The sequence below is a fragment of the Giraffa tippelskirchi genome, chromosome 9 (assembly GCF_054371585.1).
Source record: "Giraffa tippelskirchi isolate mGirTip1 chromosome 9, T2T-mGirTip1v1.2.pri, whole genome shotgun sequence".
NCBI lineage: Eukaryota > Metazoa > Chordata > Mammalia > Artiodactyla > Giraffidae > Giraffa > Giraffa tippelskirchi.
In genome coordinates, this window is record NC_137283.1 from 79,280,745 (window position 1) to 79,297,567 (window position 16,823).

At 37.3% G+C, this 16,823-nt stretch overlaps 1 pseudogene; it reads right to left on the reverse strand.

Moving 5' to 3' along the window:
• Positions 1-419: 419 nt before the first annotated feature.
• LOC145520412 (elongation factor 1-alpha 1 pseudogene) lies at positions 420-1,849 on the reverse strand (annotated as a pseudogene).
• Positions 1,850-16,823: the final 14,974 nt, after the last annotated feature.

A 16,823-nucleotide genomic window follows, 5' to 3' on the forward strand; every position in this document is an offset into this window, starting at 1 on the left:
TGACGTACTCCTTTTCTTATTTGGAACAAGTCTGTTGTTCCATGTCCATTTCTAACTGTTGCTTCCTGACCTGCATACATCATGGAAAAAGAAGGGGTAAAGTGGAAACAGTGATATTCTTTTCTTTTCTTTTTTTTCTCATTAAACTTTTTTAATGGGTCTCAAATTCTGTGACAGATTTTTGGTCAAGTTGTTTTCATTAAAAAGTACTGATTTTAAAAACTAATAACTTAAACTGCCACACACAAAACATATGGTCCACAAAAGCATTCTGCTTTCCTTCTGAAGGTTTTACGATGCATTGTTATCATTAACCAGTCTTTTACTATTAAACTTAAATGGCCAATTGAGACAAACAGTTCTGAGACTGTTCTTCCACAACTGATTAAGACTGGGGTGGCAGGTATTGGGGATAATATTCATTTAGCCTTCTGAGCTTTCTGGGCAGACTTGGTGATCTTGCCAGCTCCAGCTTCCTTCTTGTCTACTGCTTTGATGACACCCATAGCGACTGTCTGTCTCATGTCACGCACAGCAAAACAGCACAGGGGAGGATAGTCAGAGAAGCTCTCGACACACATGGGCTTGCCAGGAACCATATCAACGATGGCAGCGTCACCAGATTTCAAGAATTTAGGGCCATCTTCCAGCTTTTTCCCAGAACGACAATTAATCTTTTCCTTCAGCTCAGCAAACTTGCAAGCAATGTGAGCTGTGTGACAATAGAGCACAGGTACATAACCAACACTGATTTGGCCTGGATGGTTCATATAATCACCTGAGCTGTGAAGCCAGCAGCTTCCATAGATGGATCATTTTTGCTGTCACCAGTCACATTGCCACGACGAACATCTTCGACAGACACGTTTTTGACATTGAAGCCCACATTGCCCCCAGGATCGGCTTCACTCAACGCTTCATGGTGAATTTCTACAGATTTTACTTCAGTTGTTACATTGAATGGAGCAAAGGTGACCACCATGCCGGGTTTGAGAACACCAGTCTCCACACGACCCACAGAACAGTACCAATACCACTAATTTTATAGACATCCTGGAGAGGCAAACGCAAGGGTTTGTCAGTTGGGCAAGTTGGTGGCAGGATGCAATCCAGAGCTTCAAGCAGGGTGGTTCCACTGGCATTGCCCTCCTTACAGGTGACTTTCCATCCCTTGAACCACAGCATGTTAGCACTTGGCTCCAGCATGCTGTCACCATTTCAGCCAGAAATTGGCACAAATGCTACTGTGTCAGGGTTGTAGCCAATTTTCTTAATGTAGGTGCTGACTTCCTTAACAATTTCCTCGTAACTCTTCTGGCTGTAGATGGCTCAATGGAATCTATTTTGTTAACTCCAACAATTAGTTGTTTCACACCCGGAGTGTAAGCTAGAAGGGCATGCTCACGGGTATGCCCATTCTTGGAGATACTGGCTTCAAATTCACCAACACCAGCAGCAACAATCACGACAGCACAGTCAGCCTGGGATGTCCCTGTAATCATGTTTTTGATGAAGTCTCTGTGTCCTGGGGCATCAATGATGGTAACATAGTACTTGCTTGTCTCGAATTACTATAGGGAGATATCAATGGTGATACCACGCTCACGTTCAGCTTTCAGTTTGTCCAAGACCCAGGCATATTTGAAGGAGCCCTTTCCCATCTCGGCAGCCTCCTTCTCGAACTTTTCAGTTGTTCTCTTGTCAACCCCACCACATTTGTAGATCAGATGGCCAGTCGTGGTAGACTTCCCTGAATCTACGTGCCCAATGACAACGATGTTGATGTGGGTCTTCTCCTTTCCCATTTTGGCTTAGGTTTAATGGTGGTTTTCATGACACCTGTGTCCTGGCAGCAAACCCGTTGCGAAAAAGCGATATTCTTTTCTTGTGCTCCAAAATCGCTGTGGATGCTGACTGCAGCCATGAAATTAAGACACTTGCTCCTTGGAAGGAAAGCTATGAGAAAACTAGACAGTGTTTTAAAAAGCAAAGACAAACCCTATATGCGAGACAGAATTAGAGACACAGATGCATAGAACAGTCTTATGGATTCTGAGGGAGAAGGTGAGGGTGGGATGTTCTGAGAGAATAGCATTGAAACATGTATATTATCATATGTGAAACAGAACACCATTCCAGGTTCGATGCATGAGACAAATGCTCAGGGCTGGGGCAATGGGATGACCCAGAGGGATGGGATGGGGGGGGGGTTCAGGATGGGGAACACATGTAAACTCATGGCTGATTCATGTCAATGTGTGGCAAAAACCACTATAATATTGTAAAGTAATTAGCCCCCAACTAAAATAAATAAATTTATTTTAAAAAAAAATAGAAAAAAAAGAAAAAATGATAGGACAAAACCAAAAAAAAAAAAAAGAAACAAAGCAAGTAGAGTAAGATGTTAGGAAAGTATGAACAAAGATTACCCAGAGTACAGATTTTGATTGACACAATAAATGTGTAATAACCAAAAAAATAAAAAATAAAAAAATAAAAAGCAAAGACATCTCTTTGCCAATAAAGGTCCGTATAGTCAAAGCTATGGTACTGATGTGAGAGTTGGTTCATAAAGAAGGCTGAGTGCTGAAGAACTTACGCTTTTAAACTGTGGTGCCTGAGATAACTCTTGAGAGTCCCTTGGACCGCAAGGAGATCAAACCAATCATTACTAAAGGAAATCAACCCTGGATGTTCATTGGAAAGACTGTTACTGAAGCTGAAGCTCCAAGACTTTGGCCACCTGATGGGAACAGCAAACTCATTGGAAAAGTCCTCGATGATAGGAAAACTTGAATTCAAAAGGAGAAGGGGGCAGCAGAGGATGAGATGGTTAGATAGCACCACCGACTCAAGGGACATGAATTTGAGCAAAGTCTGGGAGATAGTGAAGGACAGAGGAGCCTGGTGTACTGCAGTCCATAGTGTTGCTAAGATTTAGATGTTACTTAGAGACTGAACAGCAACAATAAAAATAGAAAGAAGATTAAAATACAACATATCAACATATACAGAGTACAGCTAAAGTAGTACTGAGAAGGAAATGTATAGTACTAAAATGCTTGTACTAAGAATGAGGAGAGGTTTCAAATAAATACTTTACTTCAGGAAACTAGAAACTAGTAATAGTAAAGCAAGATATATCTATAAGAAAGAAAGAAGGAAGGAAATAGTAAAGATAAGAGCAGAAATCATAGAAAATGAAAATGGAAAATGGAGAAAATGAATAAAACAAAACAAAAAAAATTGGTTCTTTAAAAAGTCAACCACATGTACACCCATGGTGGATTCATGTCAATGTATGGCAAAACCAATACAATATTGTAAAGTTAAAAAATAGATAAACTAATTTTAAAAAAGTCAACAAAATTGATAAATGTTGCAAGATTTAAAACAGTTATATTTTTATATAACACATATACATCCTTAGCAGCAATTGGTTTCCAGAATAATTTTCAGTGCATTAAACAAATTTAAGTCTAAAACTATATGTGATTCAGAACATGGACACACATACCTTCTTTGGTTTTTGTAAAAGCATTGAATGAATCATCTCTATAGCAAAAGCACCCAAAACATTTTATATGTTTTCAGTTACATCTTATTCACAGCAGAAATTAAAAGCATATGGCAAAATTTGTAGAATATTGCAGCTTTTTCTAGAAAACCTGAATACAATTTATGATCCAAAATTTTTACTCTTCAATCGCCAATTCATGTTGCAGTCTCTAAGACCCCATGAACTGCAGCGTATCAGGCTTCCCTGTCCTTCACTGTCTCCTTAAGTTTGCTCAAACTCATGTCCATTGAGTCAGTGACGCCATCCAATCATATTAGCCCTTGTTGCCCCCTTCTCTTCTTGCCCTCAATCTTTAATCTTTCCCAGAATCATCGTAGGTTCTTTGCATCAGGTGTCCAAATTATTTGAGCTTCAGCTTCAGCATCAGTCTTTCCAATGAATATTCAGGGTTAATATCCTTTAAGTATGATCCAAAATATAAAACTACAATAAATAAATAAATAAATAAAAGGCCTAAGTGCTAAAATGTTCAAAAAATTAAGGATATATGTGTTTTTTGGAAATGTTTACTTGATTAGCTTATCCCATTTATTTGCAATACCAAATATACTTCAGTCTTTTAGAGAGTAATTCTCACAATACTCATATTCTATTTGAATTTTGAAATATTCAAGTCTGTTTGTCATGACAGTTGTCATTATTATACACAAATCATTTTGAAACCTTAAATTGCTTTCCCTACCCCTTTCTTTAGCATTTAAATTGACAGAAAATTTAAATTTATTATATAGTTTAAATTTACTTGAGTCAAATACCGTATTTATAATCTCACCAGTACTGCTTATATGAAATCTTCAGAAATATATCTATCTCTAGTTATATAGAATTTAAAAAAACAAACAAACAGCTAGGTAAAATAAAAACTTTAAGAAAAATTGGTACAAATAATCATATTTTGAAACATTTATTGTTGAGAAAAAATTGTGACTTTATTCTTATAGATAAGTAGAAATCAGAAGTAACTGTGAAACCAGGGTAATGTAATCACACATGAGGCAAAGAAGACTGGGATCTGAGATCTGAACAAAATGCCCTCTGGCCATAAAGCTTCACCTTTTATGAGGTGGAAAGGAAAAATGGCTTTTCAACCTTTACAAATTGAAAACTCCAACTGAAGTGTTGCATGGCCAAAAGTCCTGGAGCTCCATTTTTCTCCTTCAGTTAACACACTATGAGGAAATAGCTGACAGATTTTCAAAGCCAAACTTGCAATGTGATATTTGTGCTTTCTCTTGTCTATGAATTGTATCATTTTCTGCTTCACTTTTTTTTTTTTTTCTGTATGAGTTCTGTTGACTGATTGAAAATTTATGGAAGCTACAAATACCTGCAGAAATGTTAAATACCATGCAACACTGTGTGTTTTCCATAAGGAATTATGCTATAGGATGCTTCTGGTATTCCTACATTTTTTTTAGAATGTTTTTCATTTAGCAGTACCAAGATTTATTCCACGTAACATTATGTTTGTAAGGATGTACTTAAGTATAGCATGAAAATAAATATGATTTTCAACAGGCTATTTCAGGTAGGACTTCTCAGAACCTTTATTTTGTATTAATTTTTGTTTATCAGAGTATAGTTCTTTTACACTCTTGTGTTAGTTTCTGCTATGCAGCAAAGTGAATCAGCCATATATATACACATCTCCCCTCTTTTTGCATTCCCCTCCCATTTAGGTCACCACAGAGCACTGAGCAGAGTTCCCTGTGCTATACAGTAGGTTCTTATTAGTTACCTAACTTATACAGAATACTGTGCATGCTGGTTCACTTCAGGCGTGTCTGATTCTGTGCGACCCTATGGGCTGTAACTTGGCAGCCTCCTCTGTCCATGGATTCTCCAGGCGAGAATGCGGGAGTGGGTTGCTATTTCCTACTCCAGGGGATCTTTCCCACCCAGGGATTGAACCCACGTCTCATGTCTTCTGCATTGGCAGGCAGGTCGTTTACCACTAGTGTAACCTGGGATGTATATATGTCAATCCCAGTCTCCCAATGAATTCCACCCCTCTTCTTCCATTGATATACATATATTTGTTCTCTATGTCTGTGTCTCTGTTTCTGCTTTGCAAATAGTATTATCTTTACTTTTTTCTAGATTTCCACATATATACCTTAATATATGATATTTGTTCTTTCTCTTTCTTACTTCACTCTTCATGACAGTCTCTAGGTCCATCCATGTTTCTCCAGATGGCTAAGTAGTATTCCATTGTATATATGTACCACATCACATTTATCTTTTCCTTTGTTGATGGACATTCAGGTTGCTTCCATGTCCTGGCTATTGTAAACAGTGTTAAAATTAACCTTGGGGTGCATGTATCATTTTGACTATAATTTTCTCTGGGTATATGCCCAAGAGTTAGATTTCTGGGTCATATAAATGTTTTATTTTTAGTTTTATTAACCTCTATATTGTTCTTCATAGTAGCTGTATCAATTTCCATTCCCACCAATGTAAGAGGATTCTCTTTTCTCCACACCCTTTCCAGTATTTATTGTTTATAGATTTTTTTGATGATAGTCATTCTGACCAGTGTAAGGTGATACATCATTATAATTTTGATTTGCAATTCCAATAATATAGTGATGTTGAGCATCTTTCCATGTGTTTGTTGACCATTTGTACATCTTTTTTCAAAAAAAAGTCTAGGTTTTCTACCCACTTTTTAATTGGATTGCTTATGTTTTGATATTGCATTCCAGGAGCTGTTTATATGCTTTTGATATTAATCCTTTTTCAGTTGCTTCATCTGCAAATATTTTATCTGATTTAGAGGGTTATTTTTCACCGTGTTTGTGGTTTCCTTTGCTATGCTAAACCTTTTAAGTTTAATTAGGTCCCATTTGTTTATTTTAGTTTTTATTTTCATTGCTCTAGGAGGTGGATCAAAAATATCTCACTGTATATATTTTTGAGACATCAAAAATATCTCACAGAACACTCATCAAAGAGTGTGCTACTTATGTTTTCTTCCAAGGGCTTAATAGTGTCTGGCATCCCATCTCAGTGTTCAACATGTTTTGAGTTTATTTTTGTGTATAGTGTTAAGGAGTGTTCTAATTTCATTCTTTTACATGTAGCTGTCCAGTTTTCCCAGCACCAATTATTGAGGAGTCTGCCTTTTCTCCATTGTGCTACCTTGCCTCCTTTTTCATAGATTAGGTGACTATAGGTGTATGGGTCTCTCTCTGATCTTTGTATCCTGTTTTACTGATCGATATTTCTCTTTTTGTGTCAGTTCAGTACTTTTTTGATTACCGTAGCTTTATAGAATAGTCTGAAGTTACGGAGTCTGATTCCTCCAACTGTTGTTGTTGTTGTTTATCATAAGACTGTTTTGGCTATTCAGGGTCTTTTGTGGTTCCATACAAATTATAGAATATTTGGTTCTAATTCTGTCTAAAATGCTATTGGTAATTTTAAAGGGGTTGCATTGAAACTGTAGATTGATTCCTCCAATCCAAGAACATGGTATATCTCTCTGTGTTGTCTCTGATCAGTATCTTACAGTTTTCTGAGTAGAGGTCTTTTGCCTCCTTAGGTAGGCTTATACCTAGGAACTTTATTATTTTTGTGACAATGGTAAATGTGATTTTTTAAATTCCTATTTTATTAATTTCTCTTTGTGATCTTTCCTTTTTACTGTATCGGAATGATAATTTTCTGTGTACTATTTTTGTATCCTGCAACTTTACTAAATTAATTGATTAGCTCTGGTAGCTTTCTGGTGGCATGTTGGGATTTTTTATGTATCACAGCATCTGTAAACAGTGGCAGTTTTACTTCTCTTTTCCAATTAGGGGGCTTCCCTAATGGCTAAGCAGGTAAAGATTTCACCTGGAAGGCAGGCTATGTGGGGCATGCTGGTTTGATTACTGGGTCCAAAAAGATCCTCTGGAGGAGGGAATGGCAACCCACTCCAGTATTCTTGACTGAAAAGTCCCATGGACAGGGGAGACTGATGGGGTCATCTGCAAACAGTGGCAGTTTTTCTTCTTTTCTAATTTGTATTCCTTTTATTTAATTTTCTTCTCTGATTGCCATTTCTAAGACTTCCAAAACTATGTTGAATAATAATAACTAGAGTGGACACCCTTGTATTGTTTCTGATCTTAGAGGAAATGCTTCAGTTTTTCACCATTGAGAATAATGTTTGCTCTAGATTTGTCGTGTGTGACCTTTATTATGTTGAGGTAGCCTCTATAGGCATTGTCTACTTTTTTTTTAAATTATAAATGGCTGTTAAATTTTTTCAGTATTAAAAGATGCCTTTCCTGCATCTATTGGGATAACCACGTGTTTTTTCTTTCTTTCTTTTTTTTTTTTATTCTCCATTTTGTTAACATGGTGCGTCAGATTGATTTGCATCTATTGAGGAATTCTTGCCTTCTTGGGATAAATCCCACTTGATCATGGTGTATGACCCTTCTAATGTGTTGTCAGATTCTGCTTGCAAGTATTTTGTTGAGGATTTTTGTGTCTATGTTATTCCGTGATATCAGCCTGTAATTTTCTTTGGTTTTGGTATCAGATAGATGGCGACCTCATAGAATGAGCTTGGGAGCTTTCCTTCCTGAAGAAATGAAGCTTCCTCTTCAATTTTAGGGAAGATTTTGAGAAATACAGGTATTAGTTCTTCTCTAAATGTTTTCAGAATTCACCTGTGAAGCCCTCTGGTGCTGACTTTTGTTTGTTGAAAGATTTTTAATTTCAATTTCAGTAATTGTGATTAGTCTTTCCATAATTTCTATTTCTTCCTGGTTCAATCTTGGAAGATTGTACCTATTTAAGAATTTGTCCATTTCTTCCAGGTTGTCCATTTTTTTTTTTTTTGGAATATAGATGCTTGTAGTAGTTTTTAATGATCTTTCGTATTTCTGTGGTGTCAGTTGTAACTTCTTTTTTCATTCTTAATTTTATTTATTTGAGTTGTCTCCTTATTTTTCTTGATGAATCCATCTAAAGGTTTATCCATTCTGTTTATCTTCTTAAAGTACATGCTTTTATTTTCACCAGTATTGCTAATTTTTTCTTCCTCTCTATTGCATTTATTTCTGCTTTGATCTTTATAATTTATTTTCTTATATTAGTGTCGGGTTTTGTTTGTTATTCTTTCTCTAGTTGCTCTGGGTGTGATGTTAGTTTATTTGAGTTTTTTCTTGTTTTTTGAGGTAGGATTGTATTGCTATAAACGTTCCTTTTAGATCTGCTTTTGTGGCGTTCCATAGGTTTTCCATTTTCGAGTTTTCATTTTCATTCGTTTCTAGGTATGCTTTGGCTCCTTCTTTGATTTATTCAGGGATCTCTTGATTATTTGTAGCATATTGTTTAGCCTTTGAGTGTTTGTGTTTTTACTGTTTTAATTCCCTGCAATTGATATCTAATCCCCTGGCACTGTGCTCAGAAAAGATGCTTGATATGATTTCAATTTTCTTAAATTTAACAAGGCTTGATTTGTGGCCCAATATGTGATCAACCCTGGTGAATGTTCCATGTGAACATGAGAAGAAAGTTTATTCTGCTGCTTTTAGATGAGATGTCCTTTAAATGTTAAGTCTGTTGGATATAATGTATCACTTAAGGCTTATGTTTCCTTATTAATTTTTGTCTCTATAGTCTACTCATTGGTTTATGTGAAGTGTTTAAGTCCTTTACTATTATTATGTTATTGTTGATTTTCCCTTTTATGATATTTAGTATTTGCCTTCTATACTGAGGTGTTCCTATCCTGGTGTGTTAATATTTATAATTGTTATGACTTCTTCTTGGATTGTTAATTTGATTATTCATTTCAGTTCAGTTCAGTCTCTCAGTCATGTCCGACTCTTTGTGACCCCATGAACTGCAGCACGCCAGGCCTCCCTGTCCATCACCAATTCCCGGAGTCCAACCAAACCCATGTTCATTGAGTCGGTGATGCCATCCAACCATCTCATCCTCTGTCGTCCCCTTCTCCTCCTCCCCTCAATCTTTCCCAGTATCAGGATCTTTTCCAGTGAGTCAGCTCTTCACATCAGGTGGCCAAAGTATTGGAGTTTCAGCTTCAACATCAGTCCTTCCAATGAACACCCAGGACTCATCTCCTTTAGGATGGACTGGTTGGATCACTTTGCAGTCCAAGGGACTCTCAAGAGTCTTCTCCAACTTCGATTATTAGGTAGTGTTTTTCTTTGTCTCTTGTAAAAGTATTTAAAGTCTATTTTGTCTGATATAAATATTGCTACTCCAGCTTTCTTTTGATTTTTATTTCATGGAATATTTTTCCCATCTTCTCACATTCAGTCCGTATGTGTCCCTAAGTCTGAAATAGGTTTGTGATAAAACAGCATATATGCGAGTCATTTGTATCCATTCAGCCAGTCTGTGTCTTTAGATTGGAGCATTTAATACCATTACATGTGAGGTAATTATCAATGTGTATGTTCTTATTAGCATTCTCTCAATTGTTTTGGGTTTGTTTTTGCAGGTTTTTTCTCATCTCTTCTTTCCTATATAGAGAAGTTCCTTTAGCATTTGTTGTATAGCTTGTTTGGTGTTGCTGACTTCTCTTAGCTTTTGGTTTTCTGTGAAGATTTTGATTTCTCCACTGAATTTGAATGAGATTCTTGCTGGTTAGAGTAATCTTGATTATGGGTTTTTCCTTTCTTAACTTTAAATATATCCTACCATTTCTTTCTGGCCTGCAGAGTTTCTGCTGAAATATCAGCTGATAACAGGATGGGAATTCCTTTGGATATTATTTGTTGCTTTCCCTTTTCTTCTTTTACTATTTTTTATTTTTAATTTTTGTTAGTTTGATTAATATTTGTCTCGGGTGTTTCTCCTTGGGTTTATCTTGAATGGGACTTTCTGTGCTTCCTGTACTTGATGACTATTCTCTTTCTCATGTTAGGGAATTTTCGACTACAATCTCTTTGAATATTTTTCTCAGACACTCTCTCTTTCTCTTTTTCTGAGACTCCTAAAACTTGAGTGCTGGTGCTTTTAGTGTTGTCTCAGAGGCTTCTGAGACTGTCCTCATTTATTTTATCTATTTATTTATTTTAATTTTACTCTGTGGCCATTATTTCCACCGTTCTAGCTCACTTATCTATTCATCTGCCTCAGTTATTCTGCTCTTCTAATTCCTTTTAGTATACTTTTTGTTTTAGTTACTGTGCAGTTCACCATTGATTTTTTTGTTCTTTAGTTCTTCCGTCTTTGTTAACCATTTCTTATATCTTCCAATCCATGCTTCCATTTTATGTCCAAGATCTTGGATTATCTTTACTATTATTACTCCATATGCTTTTTTGAGTAGATTGCCTATTTCCTCTTCATTTATTTGGTCTTGTAGTTTTTTTATCTTGCTTCTTCATCTGCAACATATTTCTCAGTCATTTGATTTTGCCTAACTTACTGTATTTATGCTTTTCTTTCTGCAGGCTACAGGGTCACAGTTCTTCTTGTGTCTGTTGTCTGTTCTTTGGTGGGTGAGTTTGGTCCAGGGGCTTGTGTAGGCTTTCTGGTGAGTGGGAACAGTGCCTGTGCTCTGGTATGTGGAACTGAGTCTTTTCCCTCTGATGGGCAAGGCCACATCAGGTGTTTCATTTAGGGTTTCCATGAGCTTAGTATGACTTTACGCACCCTGTCTGTTGATGCATGGGGCTATATTCTTGTCTTGCTGGGTTTCTCATGAGATGTCCAGTATTGAAACCTGCACACAATTAGGTGGAGCTGTGTCTTAGTGTTGAAATTGACACCTCTAGAAAAGCACACTTCAATTAATATTCCCTGGGCACATGGGTTCCCTGGCAGTCTTACATCCTGGACTTGGCAGTCCCACCTCAGAGGCCAATGCCTGACTCCTGCCTGGGGAACAAAGAGTCATGCAACAAGGCCAGAAAATAAGAAAAAAAAAAAAAAAACAGCAATGAAAAGGAAAAAAAAAGAAAGAAAGAAATGAAAGGTATAAACAAAATCCAAAGCCAAAACAAATAGCAACAACAACAACACACACACACACACAAATCAAACTGACAAACCAACCCCTAGACAAATGAAAAAAATCAAACAGAAACAAAGAAGCAGACAGAAAAATAAATACACAAGAAAACAAACCAAAGAAACTAAAAATGAAAACAATCAATAAATACTATACTTATAAAAACAAAAAATGGAACAAAAGCAGAAAGCAAAGTTTTAAAAAAAGAAAGCAAACATTAAAAAAACAAATATGATAAAGAATGAAAATTAAGAAAAAATGCAAAACAACAGAAACAAATGAATAGATATTTAAATTTAATAAAAATTAAATATTAAAAAATGCAGCAACATCAACTACTGAGCAAAATGAAACAAACAGGAAAAGTATGATAGTGAAAAGATTTCCCTGGTGTCTAATCTATCAGCATCCTAGCTCCCATAGTGACCCACTACCAATCCCTGCCACCCCAAGAGGCCCTCCATTTCCTCTCTAGAGGTCTTTGGACCTGCTGTGGGCTCTGTGGCATCAGCTGGCACTCTAACTAGACCTAACTCCCCCATGTATCTGCCCCCAAAATCCACTGCTGCTAAAGCTAGACTGGTCTCAGCTGTAGGAACACTTATTGTTTATTTAGATATCCCACAGATGCAGAATTTAGCAAGCTGGTAGGTGGAATTTTATCCATGGCTTGTGCAGCTGCATGAAGAGATTTCTGTTCCTTTCCTTAATTGCACTGTCTGTGGGGCTCAGGTTTGGTTTTTGGTCCCATCTCTGCATATGGGTCACCCTCAGACATCTGTTCCCCACCCAGGCAAGAGAGAAGAAAAATAGCAGCTGATTGGGACTCACTCAAGCTGGGGAGGATTATGGTGGTCACAGCTGGAGTGTGTGGGAGTCTCCTGCAGCAGTGTAGGCTGGCAGACAGTTGCGATAGTCTGGGGTTTGCCTGTTCTGGTGGGATTTCTTCACGGTGCTTGTGGAGACAAGGACTGGGGTGTGAGAGTGGTGGTGGCCTCACCCCCTGCACACCGCTCAATACTGACACCTTGTTTCCCAGGCAGACCACACTTCTTCTAGGGGTATTCCAGGCTGTGGTGGAGCTCCTCACTCCTCTTCCTTTTGTTTAATCTGAGGAGCCAACAGTGGTTTTCTCCCTGAATCTGCTCTGTCAACCCTATGCTTTAGCACTCAGCCACTGCCAGAACTGGCATTCTTGTCTCAGGCAGTATTCCCAAGAAGGCTCTGGGATGGTCAGTGCTCAGGACCCTAGAGCCTATGTGGGTGGGAGAGGCCTTGCCTTGAGGAACAGGTGATCCTGCTCAGATGAATGCCCCTCACAATGCTCTTGGAGGCAAAAGTCAGTGAATGGGGAAGGGCATTAGTGTGGTGGCTGGCCCCATCCCTTGCATATCACTCAAGAATAACACCTTGCTTCTATGGTATCTTGACTTTTTCTGCAAACTTTCCCAGTTGTGGAGTTCCTTATTCCTGTCCCTTCAGGCTGTCTTTTCACAGCCAACAGCTGTCCCCTTCCTGGGTCTGTGATCCAAAGCCACTTTCTAGCACTTAGCCCCCTTCCACAATAGGAGATCCATGATTCACGCTGGGGTGCATTGGGCTGTAGCACAGACCATGTACACAGCTCTTACTTTGTCCTGCCTTCTGCAGACCTTCTGCAGAAGGTCTCCTTTGATCTTCCAAAGGTCTCTTTCTGCTCCAGCTGATTACTCCACTGTGAGGGCATATTTCCCCTTCTTACCTGCAGTTTCACACCTTGCTTTTTCTGATTTTTTTTTTTTTTTTTTTTACTTTCTTTCATCCTACCTGGCTGCAAGGGGATTTTTCTTGTCCTTTTAGGTGTCCAAAGACTTCAGTTAATGTTCAGCAGGTGCTCTGTGAGAATTGGTCCATTTGCAGATGTATTCTTAATGTAGTTGTGAGGAAGGATGGATTATGTGCCCTCTTATTCCATCATCTTGACTCCTCTTGTAATATTTTTAAAACCCAATGTTAAAGATAAATATTCTTTGATCTGTATTCAATTAGACTGAGTTCTGTTGAAATATGGCTGTTTCTGCAGGTTATTTAAAAAAAATTTAAACTAGACAAGAAACTTTTTAATTCTTTGTAAAAGAGAAAATGAAAACCTATTAGCTTTAATTGAAAATGGAAATTCAGAAACCTCTTTAATTTGGTCAGTGATTTCTGCAAGACAGTTTAAAAATGAAGAGAAAATCATTAAGAGACATTTTTCCATGACCTCTGAGTAGGTAATTATTGTATCTACTTATATATCTATTTACTTTTCTAACTTTTGGAGTCAAGGTAGAATATCCACTTCATTAATATTAAGATTCTAATAATAATAAAATATGTGTAATACTGTGCTAAAAATGTAGATCATAATTTGTTTTATAGCCCAAATATTCCTTCATGTTTTTTTCTAAATTTAGTAACAAAAATCATTATGTGAAAATATATAGCTGCTTTCTGTTAAATATTTTTGAACACTAGATCATTTAAGATATGTTTTATAAACAAAGATGGTCTCAGTATAGGAAGAGGGAGCTGGAGCTTGGTCTATGGTGTATCAAAATTCTCCTATATTTGCCACCATTAACTAATTCATGTTTTTATTGCAATGCTGATTAGGTAGGGATGCTCTGCTCCACTTAACACTCTTGCCCAAGGGGCAGCTCCCATCAAAATCCCCAAACCATTTCTGACACCAGGCTGAGTGAACAGCTTATTGAATGCTAGCAAATAATGAACAGCAGATGCTTGTGGAAAATTTGACTGTTTGGCAAACAGTACATAACCTAACGTTTACATCTCTGAAGTACCCTCCTATATTGTGGGATCCCAGGATGTGCCCATACTGTGGTAGAAAAGTAGCTTTTCCCATAGTATAGAGTGGGACTGAGAAATGCTTGTTGAACATGGGTTGTATCTCTAAACTTTGCATCTAGATGGGGCCATTTGAATTTGACTACTAGTGGTTGAGAAGAAAATACATACACCACCTCTAGTCCTGGACCTGTAAGCATCCCCACACTACTCCTTTTTCTCCAGCCAATAAATCCCTCAGCACATTCTTATTCTCCTCTCCTTAAATCCACAGTTCTGCCTGTTTGCCTGCCCTGCCTCACACAGCCTATATTTCCTTATGTAATCAGGTTATCACAACACTATGAGAGGTTTGGTTCTGCCTTTAACTTGATTAGATCTTGCTCAGTATTTGAAAACCAACACAAAACTGACATATACGACATGTATATCAAGATTCTGTGATGAAAAACAAATACTGTTTATTAACACATATGTATGGAATCTAGAAAAATGGTACAGATGAACCTATGTTCAGGGCAGGAATAGAGATGCAGATATAGAGAACAGATGGGTAGACACAGAGGGTGGACTGCAGGGGAGGAGGGATGAGTTGGGAGGTTGGGATTGGCAGGTATACATTGTCATGTGTAAAACAAATGACACAGTGGAAATCTGCTGTGTAGCACAGGGAGTTCAGCTCAGTGCTCTGCAATGACATTATTGGGAGGGATAGGACAAAGTGAGAGTAGGATCTAAGAGAGGAGATATCTGTGTGCATATATGTGTGTGTGTATGTGTATATATATATGATTCATTTTATACAGCAGAAACTAACTCAGCATTTTAAAGCAACTATAACAGATTAAAAAAAAAAAACTATATATTTAAGAAACAAATCTTCACTTCTTATTTTACTATGAAGATACAGTTAGTGAAAACAATCCCTATTTCACTGCCCATGTACTTGTGGTTCTGAGTGTGTAGCTGTGTGTGTGCACATACCTTGAAGAGTGTATATATACACAGACATGTATATATGTATTTCCTATCATATATGTAAAGGAGGAGAAGGGGACGACAGAGGATGAGATGGTTGGATGGCATCACCGACTCGATGGACATGAGTTTAGGTAAACTCTGGGAATTGGTGGACAGGGAGGCCTGGTGTACTGCAGTTCATGGGATTGCAAAGAGTCGGACACGACTGAGCGACTCAACTGAACTTAACTGATATTTAGTATATCATATATGTGTGTTTGTGTGTGTATATATGCATTTTAGTGTCAAAATGCTCATGAAACTTGTGGTCAATTATAACATCAATCATTTTCCTTTCCAACCATACAATCCCTTGTCTTTACAATCTCTCCTCTAAGGTAAAGTGAAAATTATTTCATCAGGTGACATATATATTTCTAAGTCTTGATTTCTGAAGACTATGAGCATAAATTTCCTAGAAACAAGAAGTCATTCTCAGAGCCTCTTTATCTTTCTCCTCTCTCTCTTTCACTCTCCCTCTCACACACACCCACACCCACACACAATTTTATTCAGAGAAAATGCTCTAAATATAGTAGAAAATGACAATAGAACACAAAAATCATCTTATCTTTTTTGAGGCTAAATAACAATCACAAGAATATACAGAAAAAAACTATACAAAAACATTTTAATGATCCAGATAACCACAAAGGTGTGGTCAATCACCAAGGACCAGATATAGTGGAGTGTGAAGTCAAGTAGACTTTAAGAAGCATTACTACAAACAAAGCTAGTGGAGACGATGAAATTCCAGCTGAGCTATTTCAAATCTTAAAAGGTGATGTTGTTAAAGTGCTGCACTCAATATGCTAGCAAATTTGCAAAACTCAGCAGTGATCACAGGACTGGAAAAGCTCAGTATTCATTCCAATTCCAAAGAAAGGCAATGCCAAAGAATTCTCAAACTACCATACAATTGCACTCATTTCACTTGTTAACAAGGTAATGTTCAAATCCTTCAAGATTGAGGGCAGATATAAGTATATTTCCAAGGCCTGTTTGATGTCACACTCCAGCATGTCTGGCTTTAGATAAGTAACCACCCATTGTGGTTATCAGAGTTGGGTCATTAAAGACCTGTTTTATACAGTTTTTCTGTGTTTCTGTTTTCTCAGCACCTCTTCTTAATCTCTTCTTCTTCTATTTGGTCTTTGCTGTTCTGTCTTTTATCCTCTGTCTTTTATCATTCTGTCTTTGCCCATCTTTGCATGAAATTTTCCTGTTGCAGCTTTTTTTTTTTTAATTAGTTTATTTTCTATTTTTTAACTTTACAATATTGTATTTGTTTTGCCATACATTGACATGAATCCACCATGGGTGAAGAAGGCGTTCTTATTTCTCCTTGTTATTCTTTGGAACTCTGAATACAGTTGGGTTTATCTTTCCCTTTCTCCTTTG